This window comes from Misgurnus anguillicaudatus, chromosome 16 (genome assembly GCF_027580225.2).
Source record: "Misgurnus anguillicaudatus chromosome 16, ASM2758022v2, whole genome shotgun sequence".
Taxonomy (NCBI): Eukaryota; Metazoa; Chordata; class Actinopteri; order Cypriniformes; family Cobitidae; genus Misgurnus; species Misgurnus anguillicaudatus.
Window position 1 is genome coordinate 21793557 of NC_073352.2, and position 13256 is coordinate 21806812.

General features: G+C 37.1%; 1 long non-coding RNA gene across 1 annotated transcript; it reads left to right on the forward strand.

Annotated features, from left to right (window-relative positions):
- Positions 1-2751: 2751 nt before the first annotated feature.
- LOC129422888 (uncharacterized) lies at positions 2752-6190 on the forward strand. Its single transcript, XR_012357974.1, has 3 exons — positions 2752-3648; positions 4990-5032; positions 5150-6190. It is a non-coding gene; the product is annotated as an uncharacterized lncRNA (long non-coding RNA).
- The last annotated feature ends 7066 nt before the right edge of the window (positions 6191-13256 follow it).

The window sequence follows — 13256 nt, forward strand, 5'->3', positions numbered from 1 at the left end:
AGTGAGTGGTGACTGGACTGCCCTACCATTCGCCTAACATCTCCTTTGGTATTACATGTAAAAATGTCAAGCAAGTTTGAATGACACAGTGGTGAGTTAATGAAGAAAGAAATTACATTTGGGTGAACTTTTACCTTAAATATGCTCCATAAGTTCAATGCGTTCAGTATCGCCTGTCATACGTGGTATTTCATTTAATCAAAAACTTAAGCGGTAGTGTAATGAAATTGTTAGAGAAATGAAGAAATGAAGGGCAGACCTCCATCAACCCCGCTCTCTCCTCCATTCTTCTCATTTTCTTTGTTTCTGGAAAGACAAATATGTGTGTGTAGGGAGGGAGATTTCAGCAGATGTGGCCAGCTGTTGGTAGGCTAGGGTTAGCATTAACTTCAATAGTCCAGAGATGCCACACTGGTGACCTACTGTTACACACACATTCCAGCATATTTAAGCCGAACCTTAGCATGCCCAAATAAAGTCAAAGACACGGTAATTCGCCATTTAAACTGAAGAACCCAAAGCTTGAATCACACAATCAGTAAGAAACCCTTGGTACAATTTCTTGCACAAATGACTTTAGTACATTGTATAAAATTATATCATATCAACATATACTTTGTTACTTTAACATAACAAATTAAGTCGGTTGAATTGACTTAAATGTAAGATTTTATATTTATTGTTTTTAAATAATCATTAAAATAGAGGCTTTTATCCAAAGCGACTTACAGTCCAAACCAAACTCAGAACCTTTTAAGCCGCCAACTTTGAATACAGTTCTGTGAATACAGTTTAAGTTGATATTTTGTTTATTATAGCTTAAATATGCAATACATTGCAGTTTATAATAAATAAACCGCGGATATAAAGTGCATTGTAGCCAAAAGCTACGTAGATTCAGAGCGGCCAGGCATCCCTTATTAGCTGTTAACAACTCAAACTATTTCTTGTTGTGCATTTATTCGCCTAATTGTTGCCAGATCTCCAAAAAACAGTAAATCTCAAAGCGTTTTACTCTATCATTAAAGCCTTTTGATCTATCACTGTACTTTAGGTCTAACGCTGGATGGATGAACATATGTGCGTTGATGGACAGATGGACAGATTAGATGGGGTTATTGAGCTAGAGACATTGAGGGAGGGAAAGGAAGTGCATTATTTATTTTCTGAGGAGTCAAAAGTCTGGCAGCCATCGGAGCAGAGAGCTTTCACATGACCCTTTGGTGGCCTTGGTGCTTTGGCCTGTCCCCCGCATCACTTGCACCCCTCCCTTGGCCCCTGGGGATCCCAGTTCCCAGGGTCACTTTCACATGAACAGTGGGAAGGGAAAGCTGGGGTGAGGTGCTCGCCAGGGATTACCCAAAAGTCCACCAACTTATGTGCGTCCGCAGGCCCCACACACTTGTGACTTTTAGAGACTTGAGGACGCCCCAGTTAAGCTCTGAGGTGCTGACAGAGAGCGTTGTCCTGTCTGAAGGGTCTTTTTCCACATACACAACACTCCTTATTCCAATTACTTGCATTAAAGGAATGCTGCAGGGATTTGTCCTGCTGGGCCATTGCCTTGTAAAAGTTTTTTTATGACATTTACCTCAGAAATGTTAATGATCTCATATGTCTTATCAAAAAAGTTACCTTAACTTTTATCTTGACAAATTAACATTTTCTATGGTCTGTGAGGTTAAAATTACTCGAAGGCATTAGACGCAACGGCTTTAAAAATGTGCATGCTGTTTGGGCGGGCAACCTAAGCCATTTATTGTCACAAACACATATAATGTCATGCAGTCATGCAGTAAGATGAGTTTTTATGTGAATTTCTGATTTTTTTTATTAACTAATAATAACTTTAGATGGCTGACATCCTTTCTCAGAACATGTACATTTATGCATTTCACAGACGTTCATGCAGTAATGTACATTTAATGTATTTTTTATTTTTATAGATTTTAATATTATTTTATAGCTGTGCTAATAAACTAAAAGCTTTATTTATATTTTATAAAGAAAAAATATAAATAAATATGTAATGTTATTTTATTAAATAATAGTATAATAATTTATAAATATTATTAAGGCTGTCAAAAAATTTATCATGATTAATCACATAAAAAATAAAAGTTTGTTTTTGCATAATATATGTGTGTGAACTGTGTGTAATTATGTTGTATATATAAATACACACACATGCATGTATGTACTTTAGAAACATTTACATTTATATAATTATTTAGATATATTTATAGTGCTGGGCAAATTTTAATCGCGATTAATCGCATACAAAATAAAAGTTTTTGGCATAATATACGAGTGTGTGCTGTGTGTAATTATTATGTATATATAAATACACGCACATTCATGCATGTATTTAAGAAACATTTACATGTGTGTATATATATGTATTTATATTTTTATATATATATATATATATATATAAATAAATAAAAAAAGATATATAAATAAAAAAATCTGATATTAATATATGTATGTGTGTGTGGTTATATATAATTACACACAGTAAACATGCAAAAAAAATCACTTTTATTTTGTATGCGATTAATCGCAATTAATCTTCGCCCAGCACTTATATATAAATTAAAAAATATAAACATAATTTTTTTTTCTTAAATGTATGTGTGTATTTATATACATAATAATAACACAATAAACAAACATATATATTATGCTAACTTTTATTTTGTATCCGATTAATCGTGATTAACCTTTTGACAGCCCTAAATATTATACAAAATATATAATTTATATGAAATATTATACATTTATATATTATTTAATGTTTAATATTTTGTACTGAATTAATCTTTTTATTTTTCTGTCATTGTTAAGTACCAAGACTGTAACTTTTTGTACATATAAACCCACAGAACTTGACAATATATGTATTTTTTGACTCCAGAAATCCAGTGGTGGTAGGTCTATGTTTACTATAGCCATCTCTTAGTTTTCAAACAGCACCCGTGGGTTGCCAAATATGGGTAATAGTAATGATCTGAATGACCTTATGGACAGAATCAATTGTGTGCTAAATGCCAAATAACTAACACGGAGCATCACAGGCAAACAAGCCTCATTGAAATGCTGTAATTACATTCAACCTCAAAGTAAAACGCTACAAGATGTATGTTAACAACACCTCCACACGTATTCTGCAAATTCCCAAAAGTGTCTAAAAGTATATAACAGCTATCAGGTTGAGTTAAATCTGTTTAGATATTGCAACAGGTTGACATTTGCATTTGTAATTTATATATAAGCATGGGCTTCAGAATGGAGATTTGCTCCAAGAGCTAGACAAATCAGAGAGCAGAGGTACAGTACAGTAAGAGGCCAGGGGCGGCCGTGCCCTCCCCCTCCTGCATGTTTCCTGTCGTGATGATTTAAGGAGATGGGGAGAATGAGAGGGAACCTTAAAAGGCAATGTTTAGGCGCGCTCGTGCTCTCCATTATCAAGCCCAAGTCAGTGTAAACACTGCATCTGCCTCATCTGTGGAGGTGAGCACCAGCCTGGTCTGTCACTGTAATATCTCTCTCTCTTTCTATCTCTCTTTCTCTCTCTCTCCCAGATCACATGGCATTTTACCCTGGCATCCAGAATGCACTCATATTGGTTTTGCTGGTGTTTCAAAGGTAGCTGACCTCTGATAAAAATAACTGTGAATGTATCGATAAGTGAGTGAACTCAATCTGACTTTGTACGTTCAGCCCGAGCAACCTCAAATCAAAGTCATGCCACATTCCCTGTTTGTCTCTGGAACGGTTCGGTTCTCGGACCATCACAAAAAACAGCTGGTGTGCTGCGAAGTGTGCAAGGCTGGTAACACTTAAGCAATCTTTAGATCAGGACTGTAGACTTCCTCCTCAAAGTCCAGACTGAGTGTATATACAGGTTTGGCAAATGGCCTAATGAAAATCTATTCGTTTATAACCTCCTCAATAAAGAACAATATGCAAATTAAACACGCACGTTCACCATGTTCATGTTCAAAATAACCATACCAGAAAATAGGCCATGTCAAAAAGCTGAATTGTATTAGCATGAGATACTAGGTGCATATCTTGATGTGCATATGCAAATATGTCTCTAGGGTCTATTCACTATATACCGCTGTGAGATAAATTTAACTCTTGCCTCCCAAGTAGGACAGAGCCTGGGAACTGGGATTTAGGCGGCAGGATGTGATGTTTATTATTTCATTTCACTTATTAAGAGATAAGAGAGCAAGACGTTGGTTGAGTTTTCCTTAAATGGATTAATAACTGAGGCGCACACGATATCTCAGAAACGATACCTCCGAACTATGTAATGAACTGTCATGTCAAATATGAGACCCAAGACCTCTGAAAACATAAACACGGCTTTTCCTATGTTGCCACAAATGCTTCTGCCTTCTCCTACACCTTCATTTGCCTTTTATGTCAGGCTCCTGCAGACTGTGACTAGAAAAGGGAATGTATGCAGTGCGGCTGGGAAAGATGGGATTGGGGGAGGGGGGTACACGCGAAGCTGTGACAAACTATCTGCTTCCACAATCACTGGCCGTAAGAGGCTGAACGAGTGAATGTTTATCGAAAGCGCAGCTACGTTTTCCATTATCCCAAAATAAAATCCCTTCAGAATTCCTTATATGGACAGAGGGAGATTCCAGAAGGGGGATATGAGACAACCTAAAGCTCTCTGTTGTTGGAAAAGGCTCAGGAATTTTCATGTTTTTCCCTTAATATCCTTAGAGAAATTTTATGTTCCCATTTGGGGAGGGGCTTTATTACGAGAGAGATTTGTTGGAATTCTTAACCTCCTTATCAATTCTGCCTGTGGCATTCTGAAATCCTATATACGCTGATAACATCTTCTTTTCACACGTAGTCAACCGAGAAATGTGTGGAAAATCATTGATATTTTTAAACTATTTCTCCATTACTTTCCAAAACAATACATGCTGTTTATGACATGTTCACTTCTCTTTCCAGATATATGCAGTGTCAACCTCTGAAGAAATGCACCATGCTACAGGTGAGAACCCATTACTAAACACATATCTAATATTCGCCTTCCTTATTCATAACTAAATATACCTCAAATGAAGCCTATAGGCTTTTAAAGTTCCTTGTTTGTTTTACTCACAATTAGGTCACTGTGCTTCATTTCGGTCTATAAAAAGCATCAAAGTGGAACCAGACATGCTTGTCAACTGAGCCCTTCAGCCCTGATTGTACTGTAACCAGGCAGCGAACAGTATCTTGTGGATAGGTTGTATATCTGTCTGGTAATGTCTGCTGGCCTCCTCTCTCCATTAACCACGGCACTTCTGGGAAAGCCATTAGAGAGTTAAGTGAATGATCCCGGCATAATCGCACCCGCTTCCTGGTCTGAGGAGTGAAAATGATCCTAGAAATATACAGACGAAGCTGACAGAGTTGCCAGTCGGTGAGAATGAGCTCAGCTCTGAGTGCTTTACAATAGCAATTTGAGGTTTTCACACGTTATAGTATCAGACATGCAAAGACACACGAGAGCTAATGCAGATGAGAAGTCTTGGTGTGTAAAAAAGTCATTTTTTTGTGTTTTCCACATAAAAGCATCCTAAGAACATATATACGCTTGGGATGTACATATAAACACTCCACTTTTTTTAAATATGCTAGTTTTCCAGCTCCCTTGGAGTTGAACATTTGATTTTTGCCGTTTTGGAGTCCATTCGGCTGGTCTCCGGGTCTGGCGCTGGCACTTTTAGCATAGCTTGGCATGGAATATTGAATCTGATTAGACCATTAGCATTGCGCTAAAAAATAACCAAAGAGTTTCGATATTTTTAATTCAGCCGATCTCCGGGTCTGGCGCTTCTACTTTTAGCATAGCTTAGCATAATACATTGAATCTGATTAGACCCTTAGGATCGCGCTAAAAAATAACCAAAGAGTTTCAATATTTTTCTTATTTAATACTTGACACTTCTGTAGTTACATCGTGTACTAAGACCAACGGAAAATTAAAAGTTGTGATTTTCTAGGCAGATATGGCTCGGAACTATACTCTCATTCTGGCGTATTAATCAAGGACTTTGCTGCTGTAGCATGGCTGCGGCAGGCGCAATGATGTTGCACAGTGCCCGAAAATAGTCCCCGCTATTGAAAGATACTAAGAGGACTACTTTCGGCCGCTGCGTAATATCATTGCCCCTTCTGCAGCCGTGTTATGGCAGCAAAGTCCTTGATTTTTGTTTTTTGAGCATGATGCTAATGGTCTAATCGGATTCAGTGGATTATGCTAGGCTGTGCTGGGAGTGGTAGCGCCGGATGCGGAGATCAGCTGAATGGATTCCAAAACGGTGGAGGTCAGGTGTTTAACTCTAGGGGAGCTGGAAAATGGGCATATTTTCAAAAATAAGTGGAGCGTACCTTTAATGTTGACTGAGTAAGTCATGCCAAATATTGAAATCAGTGAGTTAAATCAAACTTTGATGCCCCTCATCTTATAATTAGATTATGAGACTTTATCCTGGATTTCCCAGACAAGAGTCACATATTGAAACCACACCGTCTGCTTCCCTAAGTAGTTGAAAATTTTATTCTGACAGGTTTATGATCCTTCTAGACTTTCTGCTTCATCTCACAACTACATAGTCTGTGTCAAATCAGCTTGTTTAACCAAAACAGTAACTTAAAGCTTCGCGTGTCAACTGCGGTTGGATTTGATATGATGAGAAATAAAGTCTCCTTGAACCCAGTTTCCCTGCGGACTGGTTTGGATTGATGATTGGGACATAGAGGAAATGGTTGTGTATAAAGGGGCGTGGCCACAAATTCTGCGGTGCACTGAGCTGAGTGACTAAAGGGCACTATGGCAGCCGGCTGCATTGATGTTGCCTTTGAACTTGAATACAGATGTCCACGGGAATAAACATCCTGTTCTGTAACCACTGATCTAGCAGAACCAGTCTGTGTTGTACTGCTGGGGGCAGAGTAGAGCTGGAAGTCTGCAAGCATGCAGTTGTTTACTCAGTGGATTGGAGTCCTGGTTTGTCTTGGGCGAGAGCCACTTTTAGCTGCTTCGACTGTGGCTGGAGATGGAGAGAGACGGGCCAGCTAGAGCTGATGCTAAATATCACGCTGTCAGGCTGCGTATTTCAGTCTGTATCACAATGCAGAGACTTTACACTATCCTGCATTCAAACATCTTATCGTACCCCATGGATGGCAGTCTGAAGCCATAGTGATACAACGAGTCAGTGTGGAGGAACCAGGAAGGACAAAAAGGTCAATGTAGTTGTTTTGGCTTGAGGAACGAATGTGAGAGGAATTTTGTAGGAATATGAGGGCACAGGAAGGAGGAACTGTTAAAAATGTAAGCAGACAGGGGTCAAAGCTATTTCCTGTAAACCCGCATGATGTTCACCATTCCTTTCCGTTTGTCACATTCTGTCAAGTATACTTTTTCAAACAAAGCCATTATATTAATTACCAGAAGAAGTGTTTTCTATACAAAACACTTTATAAATACCATCATTTTATACTTTTAGGTTCCTGTAGCTCAACTGGTAAAACACGGCACTAACCATGTAAAGGACCAAAGGTCATGGGTTCGATTTTCGTAAAACACACGGACTGATTAAACTATGCAATTTTGCTTTTGATATCTAGGTTAATAATGAGATTTAAAGTATCAGAAAGTATTGATTTCAATTATTAATTTTACATACATTTCATCCTTTGACATGGCCTACTCAGTCAATATTAAATATATCAAGGTTGTATTTTTATAAAATGTTCTTTATATGATTTAGTGTAAACAAATCTGACAAAAATAAGTCAATTGTTTGTGGTAAAAGCATGTTTCAAATGTATCAGTGTAAATCTCATCTGCTGTCTCTTGTTCTCAGGCTTTATAATAGCAGGAGACTTCCTGGCTAAGCACGAGGCTGAGGTATTCAACCAAACCTCAGGTACTTTATACGAGACTTAGTCATTTCTTATGCAATCAACAGACCGTAGGGGGTCGCGGTCCAGGCTGATCAAAGAAAATATGAGTAAGTTAACAACTGTGTAAGATTACGTTGTGATTCATTCCTCCCACAGTCCTCAGGCCCAAGGTGCAGTGCTGCATCTCTGGTCAATTGGGAGTCTGAGATGAAGCACTGTAGCTCAGGAGGGAGGGCACTGCCACCGAACAAATGAAACAATTATATGTTTGATGAAATACTGAGATTTTTAACGTTTGTTTTTTAACATTAAAAACCTTGATTTTACAGCCTGGTGTGTAAATTCATAGTTAAAGGTGGGGTGCATGATCCCTGAAAGCCAATGTGGACATTTGAAATCACCTAAACAAACACGACCCCACCCCGATAGAATCTGGACCTTCATTTGATAGACCCGCCCCACACATACGCAACCCAGGCAATGATGTCAGTTAGTAGACACGCCCCTTACTGCTGATTGGCTACAAGTGTGTTTTGGTAGTCGACCCGACTTCCTTTCCCAAAGCTTTTTTTTTTTTCAAAAATTAGCACACCGCCTTTAATAGAAACGATCGTTTTAGTTTTATGATGCCATTAGGTCATGTTTTCTTGGACGGGATTTGTGTAGTTAATTCTAGTACTAAATATAGCCTGTGTCTTCTTCTACAATATACTCCATCATTCATTTCCCCATCCCCGGGGTCCAGTTTTCCCAGGAATCCCTTGGGCAATCATAAGGGGGATTCCTGGAAATACTGTTCTTGGGGGTGGGGCTGGACAACTAAATATAAATTACAATAATATTTATTAGCATAACTCAGTTGAAGTACGACCAGGAAAAAAATGTGTTTTTGTCATATTTGCATATTTATTATAATAAATAAATAAATATGTTTCTATATTCTCTTGTGGTCATAAAAATAAATGCAATATGTTTCAGAAATGTATTATTAATAATAAAGTTATTTATTCACCCTATTGTGTTTTGATGCTGAATCATTTGTGATATATTTCTGTTTAAACTATTTTGTTTATACTTATTGTTTTAAAAGCTTTAGTTATATTAAGCAGATGTGATGACGAAACAGCGCCACCTTTTTTTAAGGCTGTACGTAGAACTGCAAGCATACGTGATGTCCACAAGATGGCGCAGCAGAATGGTTCACAAGAAAACCGCAGTCCACGTGGTGATTTATTTTACATGAATTTAAAAGAAGTGTGACTTTAGATATATTAATATTTTTCTGTGAGATACAATCATCACGGCAGTTTGATAACCCTTTATGTTATACAAAAGTGAAACAAGTTTCAGCAAAAGGAATGTTATAAACAATCACAAGGGTCGTATCATACATAACAGACTCATTATTTTATATAACCCTGTTTCTTTGGCAAGCTCAACACATGAATATCCTCAAATGCCTGTGTAAACATGCTCCAGATACCTGTGTGCAATGAGTCACTCAGGATTATACACTGAGTAGTAGGCGGTGGATGCCTATACGTTGATGTGAGCTTCTTTATACTGTTCATCAAACCTGCCACTAATACTATGACACTGCGTGGGAGAGTAAAGATCAGGACATCTGAGAGAATTCCTCCTGGAAATAATAGTGAATAACTGTAAGTTAAAGCATGTGTACCTCATTTATGAAACATCACAAATGTTGATATCTTTTTACATGAGAAGAGGGGGATGGGAATGTGGGAATGGGAAAGACACATGGATCTATAATGGGTTGCACAGTGTCACGTTTAGCTCAACAACTGCTACTCTGAATCCACATTGGCAGAGACGCTGATACATAGACAGCTGTGTGTGTTATAAATGTAGCATAACAGCACATAAATGCATAGATTGCAAGCTCAATCCAACTTTTCTTGAATATGTCGTGTGTAGGATTTTTTGGGTTGCAACACAAAGCAACAATAGCAAGGCCAGGGGCCAAACAGTTTTAACAAAGCACAACTATAAAAATGACCTTTAAATATCCTGCTTAGGACTCTCGCCCTCCCATAATCAGATATTAGTGTGAATAATAGAGATCCTGTCTTATTTTCGACTGGCTTGTTATGGCCTGTTTGAAGAAAGTACTGTAATTGTTTTTCATATTGGAGTATTACGTCTGTGAGTCATCATTATTCTCTGTTTAAACAGTCGGATAAAACCAGAGATCAAAGATCTGAGTGTTTATCAACCTCATTATCATGAGTTTAATGAGTTTAACAAGGTATCATTGTGTTTAATAAACAATGTTTAATGAACACATTTTTTAAGTATTAGCTGGGTACATGTATGTGACCTGTTTTACAATATATATATACACATGATACTTGCTTGTAGGTTATTTTTTTGGAGTACTTTTGACATCTTACACAAATCTTTCCAATCTGGCTCAGACACAGGCACATATGACACAGAGGAAGAAAACTGCAGGGTGGAGCGACTTGTATGGTTGGTTATGGCGTGCAAAGCAATATGACACATAGATAATCTCTCCCTCCCTCCCTCTCTCTTTCTTTCTCTCTCTCTCTCTCGCTCTCTGTTATCTGATTATGGCACACCTGGCATTCCACTGTGTGTTCTCCCGCTGTCCTATATTTTTCCTCAGTGAAATGCCAGCATCCCTAAGGCCAAACTTTGCCATCTGTTAAACCAAGACCACACATCGCCACTCCATTTGTAGTGAGAATTCCTGTGATATGTCACAAGGTTTGCTGTGCTTTGGGTGGATAAGCTGTGCTGTATGAAGCTTGTGTTTATCTACTGACACACTGATGAGTTTGAAAAAAAAGTGCCAATTAATCAGCAGCAACTAATGGGACACTTGCAATAGGACCATAGGTGAGAACCTGAAAACCTACTATGTGAATCCAATTCCTGTCTTAAAATAGCGGATGACGTGTGCAACTTTCCAGTAATAACTGAATTTACGCAAACATCCCTTGCACTTAAAACACAAGAGTCCTTGTTGAGCTGAAGAGGACAAGATATTCAATAATCAATAGTAAAGATCTACAAGCATAGACTTTGTGTGGTTACACTGGTTTTAGTTCAATAGCAACACCAAAGTTGTTTGGTAAACACTTAAAGGACATTCAAGGATTGAAACTAAAAACCCAGGTAAAACGCATACTTAAATGTACTAAAAATATACAAAAATAGCATAGCATACGTATATATATATATATATATATATATATATATATATATATATATATATATATATATATATATATAAATGGTGTCTCAAAATAGCACAAGTTAGTACGCTTCAATGTTCTTAAAGGGATAGTTCACCCAAAAATGAAAATTCTGTCAATGTTTACTCATCCTTAAATTGTTACAAACCTTTATAAATTTCTCTGTTTTGCTGAACACAAAGGAAGATATTTGTAACCATCAGGAAACAGAAGCACCATTGACTTCCATAGTAGGAAAGAATACTATGAAAAAACTATTTGGGTACAAACATATCTCAAAAATATCTTCCTTTGTGTTCAGCAGAACAAAGAACTATCAAAAGGTTTGTAATAACTTGGGGGTGAGTAAATGATTACAGAATTTTTATTTTTGGGTTAACTATCCCTTTAAGTTCATCTTAAAAAGTACAAAAGGCTAATTATTTGTCTATTGAGTAAAGCATTAGCATTTGAAAATAGTACACATACCCCTGGTTTTACAGACAAGGCTTAAGGCTAAGACACATGTTTGATGTGTCTCAACTGAAAATAACTTGCACTGACAGATCTTAAAATAAGCCAGTCCCATTTTTTTCTTATGATACACACACCAGTAATGTCTTTTACTAAGTAATGTTTATTAAATATGCTTAAACATCTTAATTTAACTAAGGCCTAGTCTGTGCAGGCCTATAGTCTGTGAAACCAGTTTAAATACACCAGTACTAAATAAAATTTAAAAAAATGTACATTATAGTTTACACATCCACGTGTTTTTATTGCGCTTTCTTCACTATGAAAAAAATAAAAAAATAAACTTAGTCCATTTATTACTACAACCTAGTCTACAAGCCCAGCCCTAGACTATCACGACCCATTTCATTATATTTATGAACAGTGGCTAATCCCTTATAATGAATAATTCACACTCATTCACTCAGCATTGACCTCTGATGGATTTTGTGCTTGGATTATTGCTACTGAAAGCCTCAAGATATCTCTGTGTTAAGTGTGCATTGCGAAACAAAAGCAAATGCCAGTTTAGGATTGGGTGTGTCGGAAATGTATGAGACAGCGAATTATATTTCCTCTGCAGGGAGTGTCACAATTCAAAGGTGCATCACAATGTTCAAAGGTGCATCTTTTTGTGAGGTGCAATAATTACACCTTTTTCGTATTTCTTTATTAAATGTACCTTCCAAAAAAAAATTTCTAAAAGAAACATTCATGCATATACTGATTCGATAATAGCTTAGTATGGGAATGAGGGTTAAAACAAGGCTTTTAATAGTTTTGTATGCACTGTTTGCTCTGGTATTTTGAATTACACATCGTGTCTTTCTAGTAATTACTGATAGAGTGAGAACAGTAACACAATCCTCGTCCGCTCAATGACATTGATATTATTTTAAACGGATTACCTTTCATTTGCCCCTCGAAGTACGCCTACTAGTAAGCATACAGTTACGGGGAAAGGCCACCAGCTGACGCTTAAACAACGACGTGACATCTGATCTTTTTCATGAAGCAACCCGTGGGGTCACATAAACAAAACACTTTCTTATTAATGCCACAAGGGGGCGCGTGAGCTCGATTAGCAAATTAATTCATCTGTAGTTCAACTAGGTTAGTGTATTGTCTGTTTAATGTTTGTTTTGAAAGCAATTTTGGATTTTTTTATGTTTTTAGCATTTTGGGATATTAATATTTTTACTTTATGTTTTTAAGTAATGCGATCAGTCGCAGTTGGATGCATACGCCCAGTAAACCTATATGTTTAGAAAGCTTTCATTGTTGTTTACTGAATTAATTTTAATATTAGAGTACATAAAGTTCTCGTCGGCCACCGAGAACACTACTGTAACTTCAGGATAGTTATCAATAGGGCGTGTTCTCATTGATAATCTACGTCCCTCCTGTGCTGGAGGTGTGTTAAACTTTTAAATGTTTGACCACTCCCAGTACATCCAACAGTTCTCAGAATGACAGTTGACTCTGCTGTTAAATCTGATGTAAACATCTCGTAACACATGGATAACAATCTAAACATGATTTCATACAGTAAATGTAATAAATTTACATTGTATCTATAAATGA